Below are 13,204 nucleotides of genomic sequence, written 5' to 3'. Positions count from 1 at the left end.
AAATTATAACACACACGGGAGGTTCAGGAGACCTCAGGGGAGACATAAACAGGGACACTAGAGGAATCTGCAAGCTTTGGCACTTACTGCTATAGCACACAACACACTGGACAACATAAACTGTACATTTCAGGCCTATTTACTCCAGTTCCTGTTCCCAATATGTCACATCTGGGTTAAATAAACAAACAAGATTATAAGTCATGCTAAAAGGAATAAGTAGTCTGAAGTGTCTCCAAAACAAGCATCAGAACCAGACTTAAAGATGACACAGATTTTTGGAATTATTAGGCAGGAAATTTAAATTAACCTACTCGTGGTAAAGGTCCTAGTAGGAAAAAGTAACTAACACGAGAGAATGGATGGATAACGTATGTGGAAGGATGGAAGTTGTAGGAAAAAACAGAAAAGAAATGCTAGAGCTGGGGTTAGAGCTCCGTGGTAAAGCACTTGCCTAGAGTATGTGAGGCCCTGGGTTCAATCCTCAGCACCACATAAATAAGTAAGTAAGTAAATAAATAAATGTATTATGTCCATCTGCAACTCAAAAATATCTTTAAAACACTGTACTAAATGGTGAGTACCTTGAATATGCTATTAATTGGATGGACACAGCTGAGGAAAGAGTCCGTGGGCTTCAAGATGTATCAGTAGTGACTTCTCAGACAGAAATACAAAAGAGAAAAGAGTTTCATACAACAACGGCATATCCAAGAATTGTGGGGCAGGGATAATGTGTAGTTAGAATATCAGAAAATGAAGAAAAAGAGAACAGAAAAATCTTTGCAGATGTTTGAAGACCAGGAATGGATGCTGAAAAAAACCTTTGACAAAATGCAACATCCATTCATGATAAACACTCAGAGACTAGAAATAGATGTGAATTTTCTCAGCTTGATAAAGAACATCTTAGGGAGAAAAAACCCACAGCAAACATTGCACATCATGATGAAAACCCACATTTTGCTCCTAAGATTGGAAATAAGTCAAAGATATTTTTCTCACTGCTTTTGTTCAACATTGTACTCAGTAACCCAGGTAGTGCAGTTAGATAAGAAAAAGAAAGAACAGGTATTGTGAAGGATGAAATAAAACTGTCCACAGATGACATGATTATCTATGAAGAAAATCACTAAGAAATGACAGAAAAAATAAAAACCTAGACCTAATAAGTAGAGCAAGGTTACACAGTGCAGAGCTAACATATAAAAGTCAGTTGTTTTCCTGTGTACCAGCAATGAACAATTGGAACTTGAAATTAAAAAAAAAAACAAAAAACCACCATTTACAAGCAGGGAAGGTATGAATCTAACAAAAATATGTACAGGATCATTAAGCAGAAAACTACAAAACTCTGAAGAACAAAGTAAAAATATAAATAAGAGAAAGATTCTTTATTCCTGTATCAGAAGACTCACTATTTTTAAGATATCACTTCTTCCCAGCTTGCTCTATACATGGAATCCCAATCAAAATCCCAGCAGGCTATTTCTAGAGAGATCAGCAAACTCATTCTACAGTTTATATGGAAAGTCACAGCACTTCAACACAATATTGAAGAACAAGGGAGGATTCACACAACCTTACTTCAAGGCTTATTGTAAAGTAACAGTAATCAGAGTGGTACTGGTGAAGGTATAGACAAATAGATCAATGGAACAGAATAGAAAGCCCAGAAATAGACCCATACAAATATAATAAATTGATGTTTGACAAAGGGCCAAAGACAATTAAATGGAGAAAGGCAGTCTTTTCAACAAATACATTTCCATATACAAAATGGTGAACCTAGACACAGACTTTATACCTAGACAAAAATGAACTCAAAATGGACCATAAACTGAAACTACATCAGGAAGTTCAGGAGCTCTGTTTCAGAATCTCAAATACAAACTGATAAACCTATAAGAAAACACAGGAGGAAATATAGGTGACCTAGGGTTTGTCAGTAAATTTTTAGATAAAACTTCAATAGTATAAACCATGAAAGAAAAAAAAAGATAAATTGAACTTCGTTAAAATTTTCTGCTCTATGAAAGGCACTATTAAGAGAATCCAGGGTTGGGGCTGTAGTTCAGTGGCAGAGCATTTCACACCCAGTGTGAAGCGCTGGGTTTGATCCTCAGCACCACATATAAATAAATAAATAAATAAATAAATAAAATAAAGATCCATTGACAACTAAAAAAATAAAAATAAAAAAAGAGAGTCCAACCATAAGACACAGACTGGGAGAAAATATTTGCAAGATATGTAACTGATAAAGGGACTGTATCCAAATATACAAAGAACTTGTAAGATTCAATAAAATGTATAGACTTTGGAAGACAGTTTGGCAGTTTCAGACAAAGCTAAACATAATCTTACCATATGATTCAGCATTCGTGCTCTTAAGTATTTACCCAAATGATTCAAAAACATATGCCTAGAGGAAAACCTGTATGCAAATGTTTATAGTAACTTTATTCACAGTGGACAAAAACTGGAAGCAACCAAGATGTCCCTCAGTAGGTGAATGGATAAACAAACTGTAGAACATTCATACAATAGAATATTATTCAATGATTAAAATAAGCTATTGAGCCACATAAAGATACAGATGAATTTTAAATGTATATTGCCAAGTTTAAGAAGCCAATCTGAAAAAGCTGCAAGCTATCCTAATTAAGTGACATTTTGAAAAAGGCAAAAGTATAGTAACTTAAAAAGATCAGTGGTTGAAAAGAGGATGGGGGAGGGCAGAGGGAAGGGAAAGTAAGGGGAGGGGAATTTTCTCAGCTTGATAAAGAACATCTTAGAAAAAAAAAAAACCCACAGCAAACATTGCACATCATGGTGAAAACCCACATTTTGCTCCTAAGATTGGAAATAAGTCAAAGATATTTTTCTCACCGCTTTTGTTCAACATTGTACTCAGTAACCCAGGTAGTGCAGTTAGATAAGAAAAAGAAAGAACAGGTATTGTGAAAACAAAATCCATGCATATATGAAAATGAATCCAGCTACTATGCATAACTATAATACTCTAAAATAAAAAAAAAATCAGTGGTTGCTGGGGGAAGCTGGGAGGGGAGGTCTTGAATAAGGTGAGTGAAGCACAAGGAATTCTGGGGATAGTGAAACTATACGATACTAAAACTATGACACTATGCATTTGTCAAAATCTACAGAATTCAACAGCACAAGGAGTGGACCATTATGTTTGAAAATTTCAAAAGACTCACTTAGGAGGGCAGGTGATTTCAGGGCAGAATGCAGGATGTGACACAGTTCCAAAGGTATGAAACAACCTCTCTAACATCAGGGGGAAAGGTGCTGACTTCATTGGCCATGGAAATGAGAAGATTCTGTAAGAATAAAGACAAAAGAAACTATATAAAAGTGCACTTTCTTCTGATGGATAATGTTGCATCCCATGGGGATATGGATTAAAAATTCTGATACTTCTGCACATAAATACTGAAGCTGAACAGTCAAGTAAATGGCTGGCAAATAGTGGGAGCCAGGTTTCTCACTGTTGGAGTTAGAATTTACAGATAAGCCTGGGAAGGAAGCTAGAATAACCCACATAGTAATGGATAAGAACATCCATATGAACTCATGCTCACCTTATGTATAGATAGTTACATACAGAAATCTATTACATTGATTGGGGTGTGTCAAAGGAGTATAGAAGTCAGTTTAAAGGGTTCCTAGTAGCCAAAGCTGGAATAATTTGAGCAAGAAAATAAAGTAGTGTTGGGTTATAATTAAAAATATTTGATAACTGTCCATGGGTCAATACTGATATAAATAAATGATTAAAAAATTAAATAGGAACCAGAGATATGGAAAATTGTGCTCTATATATGTAATAAGAATTGTAATACATTCTGCTATTATACATAAATAAAAAATGAAAAAAGAATTAAATAGGAGAGAAAAAACTCCCATGTAATATAATTACCAATAATTTATATAGATGCTCTGCACCACGGAAATGGAACACTGCACTCCTTAAGTATCAGCTGTGCTTAGTGACTCCTTCCAAAGATTACAGCATGGAAAAAGGGAAGAAAGAGTCACTTGATAGTGGAAAAACACAAACAGTGCTTCACTCAGGTGATTGCAGTCATCATCCACACTGAGAAGTCATGTTGGTAGAACATAACTTTGACATTATGTGACTAAAATAACATTTTCCTCTGTTATCTTCCTTCCCCCAAAACATATCCGGAGTCTAAAGAAAAATATGGCACAAAGCCCAATTGAAGGGCATGGGCATTCTATAGAATGCCTGGCCAGTAGTTATTAAAACTAAGATTATCAAAAACAAGGAAAACTCTGAGAAACTGTCAAGAGGAGTGGACATGAGGACTCAGTGTAGGGTGGTGTCATATAGGAACCTGGAACAGAAAAGGGCCATTAGGTGAAAACTAAGGAAATCTAAAACATATATATATATATATATATATATATATATATATATATATATACATACACATACATACATACACACACACAATTTCATCAAAATTAAAAACTTACACTTCAAGATACACTATCAGTAAAATTTAAAGATTTCATAGGATGGAGAACAAAAAAGTAAGTCACATAGCTGAGAAGGTTATAGTTTCTAAAATTTATTAAGAGCACTTACAACCTAACATTAAGAAGACAAGCCAGTTTTTAAAAAGGCAAAGGATTTGAGTAGACATTTCTTCAAAGAACATGTACAGATGGTCAATAGTACATAAAAGATGCTCAAAATCAGTAGTCATAAGGGAGAAAATATAAACCAAAACCATAATGATATAACTCCACACCCACAAGGACAACTATAACAAAAAGACAATAACAGGTGTTGGTGAGAGAGTGGAGAAATTGGAACATTTATAAACCCTGGTGGGAAGGTAAAAATGGTATGACTGGGAATTTAGTTTGCAGCTACTCAAAAACAATAAATGTGGAGTTTCCATATGAGCCATAATTTCACTCCTAGTTAGATCCAAGAGAATTAAAAACATGATGACTTATATGCAGATGTTGACAGTGGCATTATCCATATACCCCCAAAGTAGAAAAAACCTAAATGCCCATCAACCATTGAACGGATAAATAAACTGTGATATACTCATACAATGTAGTGTCATTTGGCAATAAAACAGAATGAAGTACTGATTTACACTGTAACATGGATGAACCTTAAAAACATGATTCTAAGTGAAAGAAGCCAGTAACTAGACACCACATATTATATAATTCCATTTATATGAAGTGTCCATAAGGCACCTCTGTAGAGAGAAAACATGTCAGGTTTCCCAGAACTGGGGTGTGAATAGGGTTTTTTTTTTTTTTTTTTTTTTTTGAGGGTAACTGTTAATGAGTACATGGTTTCTGCTTTGGGTAATGTAAATGTTCTAGAATTAGAAAGTGATAAATATACTAAAACCACTGACTTACACACTTTTAAAAGAGTGACTCATATGAATTATATATCAGTAAAAGGGGGGGAAACTAAGGATCTCTGAATAAAGTATGCACTTCAGTTAATAATGAATCAAGATTGGTTCATTAATTATAATAAATGTACTGTAGTAATATAAGATGCCAATAGGAGAAGCTGAGTTTGGGGATTGTGGAAATTCTGCTTTCTTTGCAGTTCTTCTGTAAATCTAAAACTGCACTTAAAAAAAAAAAACCTACATTTTAGTTATAAAAAAATGAAAGCAGCTGTTTCAACATCAGAAGTAAAAATAAACAAAACCTTTCTTAGGAAAACAGGGATAATTGGAGCCAGTTGTTTTAGAAAAAAGATTCAGGGGTGGGGGAATCTAATCAAGCTGTATGGCATGAATTATATTCACCAAAACTCTTGGCAGCATTGGAAGAAAATCTGGATGAATTTTATTGGGCTTCATATCTGCCTAGCTACTGAGTTTTCCAATCCAAATAATTCCCCTTCTCTACACTAACCACATTTGTATAGCTATATAACCACATTTGTATAGATACATCAGAATATTTGTAGCATGTAGAATATGAAAATAGAATGTTGAAGTCCCATCATCACAGAGGGCGGCACGGTAGATACATTCAAAATGCAGAGCAGTTCTGTTCAAGAACCTCTTCACGAGCTTTGTTAAATTGGGTTTCACATTTCCCCAGGAGAGGTACACAGATTTTAGTAAGGTAAAAGAAACAGAATGAGTGGTGTCCATTTTATTTAACCCAAGTCATTCAGTGATAGAAAAGGATTTTTGCTTTTATTGTTTCAACTCTTTCTGGCAGGTAGGTAGACATTCCTTGTGAAATTCCTTCCATCCTCAAAGGCCAAGTCTTCTATGGAACCTCTGTTTCTCTCTAGTCTGTATTATTTATATCTCTTTGTTGAACTGCTGTAATAAATACACTTGACATCTCTACACGAATACTTCAAATAAGCGTTTGTTAGATTGTTATTTTTGTAAAATTATTTGGGATATCCACATATCATGTGTATGTTCCCTTTTTATAAGAAAAGGAGAAATTTCTGGGAGAAATTCTTATGAGGAAGGGTAAGGCTTCTCCCAACTAAATTGCCTGTTTCTGTTTAATGATGAGACAAGTCTGATTAGTTTCCCTCCCTTGCTTTGCTGTACAGAAGTCGAGTGCCAAATTTATTGTCCATCTTTAGCAACTGTACACAGGACCTTAAGGCTTACATCTGAACTGCTCTTCTGGCTTCATTATTTTCTGCTGCATCTGCTGTTTTCCTTGCCTTAACACCATCAATAATTTACTTTTTGTTCCTGTTGTATGTGCTGGAAAGTGCTCTTAAATTCTTTGCAGAGGATTGAAACATTAAAATTACTCATGGGTGTGTGGTTGTAGCGGGTGCGGTAAGAGCAGTCATTAGGAAGTCTGCCGACTGTGTTCTAACATGAGCTGGGTCACCACCTTGCCACTTGCTTTTCCTGTCTTCAGCCTTCCCATTTGCAAAATGGAACAATAATATAACTTCTAGAGCCTTTTCCTGATATAAAGAAAGCATATATGTCACTCTAATTCTATGAAGTATTTGAAAGTCCCCTGATGGCAGACATCATCCCTAACCTTGTATTCTGCAGAGCATCTTACAAAGGGCAGAATACCTGTGAAGGGCTGAATACCTTAATAACTTTTATAACTGAACATTTTGTTTCTTTGGGGGGGAGGTCATTATTATTAAGATTTTCAAGTTAAGATCAGAATGCCATTTTTACTAAACAGTAGGAAGGTACATTTATTTCACATAATATTGAGGAATACAGGTTTTTCTGTGCTGCCTGCTGGTGCTGTGAGCTACTTTTACATATCCTCAGGCTTTCTGTCGGGCCTTAGCAAAAATGACTCGCTTGTGCCAAAATCATTGGTGCTTTATTTGACCCACTGATCAACTGACTCACCATAGCCTCTATAATATACACCAGCATAATAATATATCAGGAATGTGTCCAAGAAGTAGCACGTATAAAAATGTGTTGTAATTGAAGAAAGGCAAGGCAGAGACAATGTAATAGAATTGAACTTGGAGTTCTGAGTTCCAGTTTTGATGCCTTTAAGGATGTTTTTGTTTTGTGTTTTACTGTGTGTGTGTGTGTGTGTGTGTGTGTGTGTGTGTGTGTTACTGGGAATCCACCCAGAGCCTCACACTTATTAGGCAAGAACTCCACTGAGCTACATCACTGGCCCCTATTTTTTTCCTAAGTAATAAAATATTTATGATTTAAAAAATCTGATTCCAACATTATTGACTTCAAACCATTTAAAAGAATTTCTAATCTTCATTAAACTTAGAAAAATCACTGTTCCTTTCAGGCCCTTAGATTCTTCAGCTTTACACAGAATATTGAATAAGATGATATCTGCAGTCCTTTTCATGGCTAACATTTGAGAGCTTGGATGGCTTGTGTATTAGGTTGAAGATGATAAACTTTGCTTAGAGCTTCTGATACACAATAAAAATATCAAGAATCACAGCCACAATCATAGCCTGAGCCTAGAGCACTGAGAGAATTGATGTATTTTCCAAGACAATACTTGTACAGTGATTGCCTCCTCTCTTAGCCCTTCAAGCACTATCAGTACTAACATCCTAGATAGATCACTTCACAGTCTTTGCAGCCTTAGAAGAGCAAAGTTTGTATGACAACACACAGATCCAGTCCAAGGCTCTGATTGCAGTTGGTACTGATGGTGTCCAGAAAATTGTCAAAAATTTGGTGAGTATTTATTTGGCTCTTTAGGAAGTTTTTATACTGCTGTAAAGGAAGGCTTACAAAACTCATGGAGCGGGTATACCAAATAGCATCAGTTTCTTTTTCTCTACTGAATAACCATTTTCATTTGCATATCATAAACTCCAAGATCCCTTATCTTAAATAGTAACCCAGAAGGAGAAGGAGAAGAAGGAAAATGAAGAAGGAAAAGCTTTTTGACTTCCATGCTTCTCTGAAGGTATCATCCAATTTCCTTTTCTTTTCCTGCAAAAGCTTCTTGGACTCCTCCCTCTGTGTCATATAAGCATTTCCCAAGCATTCTTTACCTTTTTCAAATTAAAATTTGGACTTAGATGTAGTAAGTGTATTTTGTGTGCACTTTCCACTTAATATCTTACAGGAACATTTAAAGTTCTACCTTTCACATCTGGACATATTTTTATATCACCCTAGAACTTAATGATGGTTTTCTGTCTCTAGAATTTTAGGTTGAAAGTCATTTTTTTTCCTTAGAATGTTGAGGACATTGCTCAATTTTGGCTTGCAGTATTGCTCCTGGGAAGCCACTTTGATACCTGATCTTCTTAATGTGATCTGTTCCCACTCTTTTCCCTGACAGCGTTTAGAATTTTCTTGTTGGCTTGCTCTTCTGAAACTTAAATTGATGAATCTTTTTTTTTTTTTAAAGGGGTTTGATGGGGAAAGAGAAAGGAAATAATTCTCTCCTGAGATCCACAAAGTTCAAAGCAAGATTTTTTTTTTAAGAGAGAGGAGAGAGAGAGAGAATTTTTAATATTTATTTTTTAGTTATTGGCGGACATAACATCTTTGTATGTGGTGCTGAGGATCGAACCCAGGCCGCACGCATGGCAGGCGAGCGCGCTACCGCTTGAGCCACATCCCCAGCCCCATATTGATGAATCTTGATGAGAATCTATTTTTATCTATTTTGCTTGCTTTCTGGGACACTTTTCAATCTAGAAAACAGGTCCTCCAATTCTGGGACTTTTCTTGAATTCTTTCATTGTTGATTCTCAGTCTATAGTCCTCTGTTCTCTCTTTCTGTTATTATTTGGAGGTTGAACTTTCTGAACTGATCTGCTAATATTCTCATTTATTTTTTATTTCTATCTTCCATCTCTGAATTTTTCTGCCTTTTTTTTCTTTTCTTATTCAAAGAAGCTTCATTTTTAAAATTTAGCTTTCCGATTCTGTGCTTCTGCCATCAACACTTTCTCAACAATTTTCTGCTTCTCATTGAGGAACACATGCTTGATCCTGTCATGGACACATTTAGCATACATGGAAACACCATAGGTCCTTTTGACATACTTTTTACATTTTACAAAATCTCACAAAAACTTTAGGTCTCACAGCACAAACAAACCCCTTGTAGTCTACTAGGGCACGGGCCATGTGCAAATTTTGGCCAGTTTCCCAACCTTCTTGGTCTACACGTACATAATTCTGTTACCAGGAGTTATGGACAGCCTCATTTTGTTAAAGGCTGTAGTGGAGGAAAGCCTAAGATGGTGTGTCAAATGCTAACCCATTCTGAATGCTTCTAGACACCATCCTTGGAAGAAAGGTTTTCTCAACAACATTTCTTCCAATCTTCCAGTTGAGTTTCCTTCCTGTGATATAATTTTTTGCCTGTGAGATTTCTTTCACATTTAAAGTGCAATGGTTTTTAGTATATCCACAGGGTTGTGAAACACCACCACAACTGGATTTTAAAACACTTTCTTCACACCAACATAAGCCATTAGCACTCTCACCTCCTTTTCCCCTGACCTTCGAAGCCCTGGGCAACCACTAATGTGCCTTCTCTCCACAGAGTTGCCTTCTGGAAACTTCATGTAAAGGGGGTTATTCAGTATGTGGTCTCCTGTGATTGGCTTCTTTCCCTTAGCATGTTTTCAGCATGTTATAGCCATATCAGTACTGGGTTGTACTTTGTTTCTTAATGACATTCCATCCTAGGAATATATCACATTTTGTTTATCCATTGATCAGCTGATGGACATTTGGCTTTCTACTTTTGGATTTTATAAATAAAGCTGCTGGAAACATTTGTGCATAAGTGGTTGTATTAACATGTGCTTTAAATTTTCTTGAGTGGAATGGGATGTTTACTAATATGGGAACTCTGTGTTTAACCTTTTGAGAAACTGCCAGACTTTCTCCAAATGCATCATTTTACCTTTCCTCTAGAAGTCTTTGCGGGTTTTCCACCCCCACTTCTCCACATCTTTATCAACACTTATTTTTTTTGGTATAATCATCCTCCTTGGCATGAATTGGTACCTCAATTTTGATTTGTATTTCCCTGATGGTTTTTTTAATGAAGTTGAATCTTCTCATGTAACATTGGTTATATGTATACATTCTTGGAAGAAATATCTGCACAAATCTTTTGACCATTTTAATCAGATTATCTATGAAATATTAGTTTATAAGAGTTCTTCATCTTTTCTTGATACCAAACCTTTATTAAATACATGATTTGCAGATATTTTTTGCCATTGTATGAGTTAAATTTTTACTTTATTGGTATTATCTTGAATCACAAAAGTTTTTAATTTTGATGAAGTCCTAGTTATTTTTTTTCCTAATTGATTGTGTTTTTGAGGTCAGATCAGTTGTTCAATCCAAGGTCAGAAGGGTTTAGGCTCTTTTCTTTTAAGAATTTTATAGATTTACCTTTTACAAATATAAGGCCTTTGGTCCATTTTGAGTCAGTTTCTGTACACAATATGAGGTTGTGGTCTAAAGTGATTCTTTTGCATGTGGCTGTACAGCCATCTCAGCATCATTTGTTGGAAATTCTCTTTTTTCTCTATTGACTTTTCTTGACACCCTTGTTAAAAAAAAATTCAGTTGACTGTAAATGCTAGAGTTTCCTCCTGAGCTTCTCTTCTTTATTTTTCTTAAACTATTCTCTTATCCTGTTTTCTATAATAGCTCCATTATCTTTCTGAGGATATTAACAATAACCTTTAAAACTTTAATTTCTATTCTTAGACTCCATTTCTCCAGGTTGCTTCTTTCCCTATTTATGGGTTTAATCTTTGTGTTTAGTTGAGTAGTGTCTATTAAAAGGTATGTTATTCTCAACTGTCTGTTCAAGGGTAAAGACAGGGCACTAAAGGGTGATTGAAAGCTCTGTGTGTTTTTAGATGGAGTTTGTCTACTCTGGGCTTTACTCTCAGGAGATCCAGTAGACCTTATCAATATGTTAGTATCTTAATTTTTTTTTCTTGAACAGCTCAGAAGACACTCCAACAGCTCATCTTGAGAGGGTAGAGTCATGGCTCTTAGCATTCTGGAATTTCATTATGGCATGGGCTACGGTTTCTCAACAGTCAGAAAGTAAACTTTTCCTGTGTCCAACAAGTTTTCAGTTCAGTATCCCTATCTTCAAATGTGCTTATTGGTCCCTGGGCCCAAAATCCCTCTTTTTAACCTCTTCAGAGATTCAGCTTCTTGTATGGGTGAAGGACCCATGGGAATGGTGCCCAGCCAGCTGTAGTGGTGGAGAGGACAGTGAGGCCTAACGTGCTTCCTAATACTTGATCTGTCTGCTCACCTGTACCTGTCACATCACTGCCAGAGACTCTCGCAGAAAGCAAAAACTATTCTGCTTTCCCTGCTCCTGACTTAGTATTCAGCTTTCTCAAATCTGCTGTTAATTACTACTCCTTCCATTTCCAGCATCCAACATTTGGGGATGTCATTTTTTTTCCCTATTTTTTATTTGTACTTGTAGAATTATACCTTTTAAAAAGCAACAAAGCAACCTTTTTCATATATTATTGTTGGATTTCCAAAGGTAACTGATTTAAGTATTTGTGTCATCCTGTCATCTTTAACCAAAGGACAGAATATTGAACAACTTCTCTTACTGATTTCTAATTTAGTGTCAAAGATTGAATCTTTGAAATTTGTTGAGGCTTGCTTGATAGCCTTGGATTGATTGATTTTTAAAAATGCTCCCTCTGTGTTTAAGATGAACATGTTCTTTAATTGTTGGTATCTTAGTCATTTGTTAAGTTTGCAAATTTTATATAAATTTTCACATACTTACTCATTTCCTTCTTCTCAATCTATTAATTATCTAGAGAGGTTCGTTAAAACCTACTATCTCAATTGTAGAGGTGTCAGTTTTTCCTTGCAAGTCTGTCAGCTTCGCTTCATGTATTTTGAAACCATGAATTAGGGCCATAGATGTTTCCAAGTAGTTTTATTTTCTTGGTAGATTGCTCCCATTAACTACATCGAATGACTCTCTTTATTCCTCCATCAATTCTATTTGCCTTTAATTCTATTTTATCTATTTTATAGTCTTGTCTGATACTTCTTTTCCATTCCTTCAGCCTTCCTATGTTAATGTGTTTTAAATGTATCTCTTATAAACAGCATTTAAATAAAGTAAAAATTGGTCTGACAATATTTGTCCTAATTGAAATTTTACATTTATATAGTTAATGCTATGTTGATTAATTTCTGCCATTCATATAATACTCACTAGTGTGCTTTTACTATTCATCATTTATTTTCTTTCCTGTCTTCTACCAACTTGCAGATCCCCATTTTTCCTGTCCATTAATTTGAAAGTTATACATTCTGTTTTTATTTTTATATTGAAACCTTTAAAATTTGAAAGTTACAAATGGCATAAAGTCCAACTTCCACCAATTTCTTTATCCTTTCATAGTCTTATTTTCATCATATCTTCCATCTCAGGTGTTATTGTTTGTCCAGTTTTTATATTCAAATTAGTCATTAGTTCCAGAATTTTTGTTTTGTGACCCGATTTTAGTTCCTTGTGTAGGCTTAAGATTTCATTTCTGCCTCTTGGTTGAGCATCAGCAACAAAGTCCATATTATTTGTAATATTAGAAAAACCCCAGAGAAACATTAGTGTTATACATTCATTTATATTTTAAAAAAGAAACACTGGAAGAATACATAAAAAATAACAA

The 13,204-nt window shown here is 35.1% G+C and overlaps 1 protein-coding gene and 1 pseudogene across 1 annotated transcript in view; one reads left to right on the top strand and one right to left on the bottom strand.

Annotated features, from left to right (window-relative positions):
• Syn2 (synapsin II) overlaps positions 1-13,204 on the top strand; it is a 147,924-nt gene that overhangs the window by 41,918 nt on the left and 92,802 nt on the right. The window lies entirely within an intron of this gene.
• LOC124079845 (large ribosomal subunit protein eL34-like) lies at positions 9,410-9,772 on the bottom strand (annotated as a pseudogene).

This window comes from Marmota monax, unplaced genomic scaffold (assembly GCF_021218885.2).
Source record: "Marmota monax isolate L192 unplaced genomic scaffold, Marmota_monax_Labrador192_F-V1.1 WCK01_AAM20220418_F8-fsc00028, whole genome shotgun sequence".
In the NCBI taxonomy this organism is placed as follows: domain Eukaryota; kingdom Metazoa; phylum Chordata; class Mammalia; order Rodentia; family Sciuridae; genus Marmota; species Marmota monax.
This window is presented reverse-complemented; position numbering and strand designations above follow the sequence as displayed.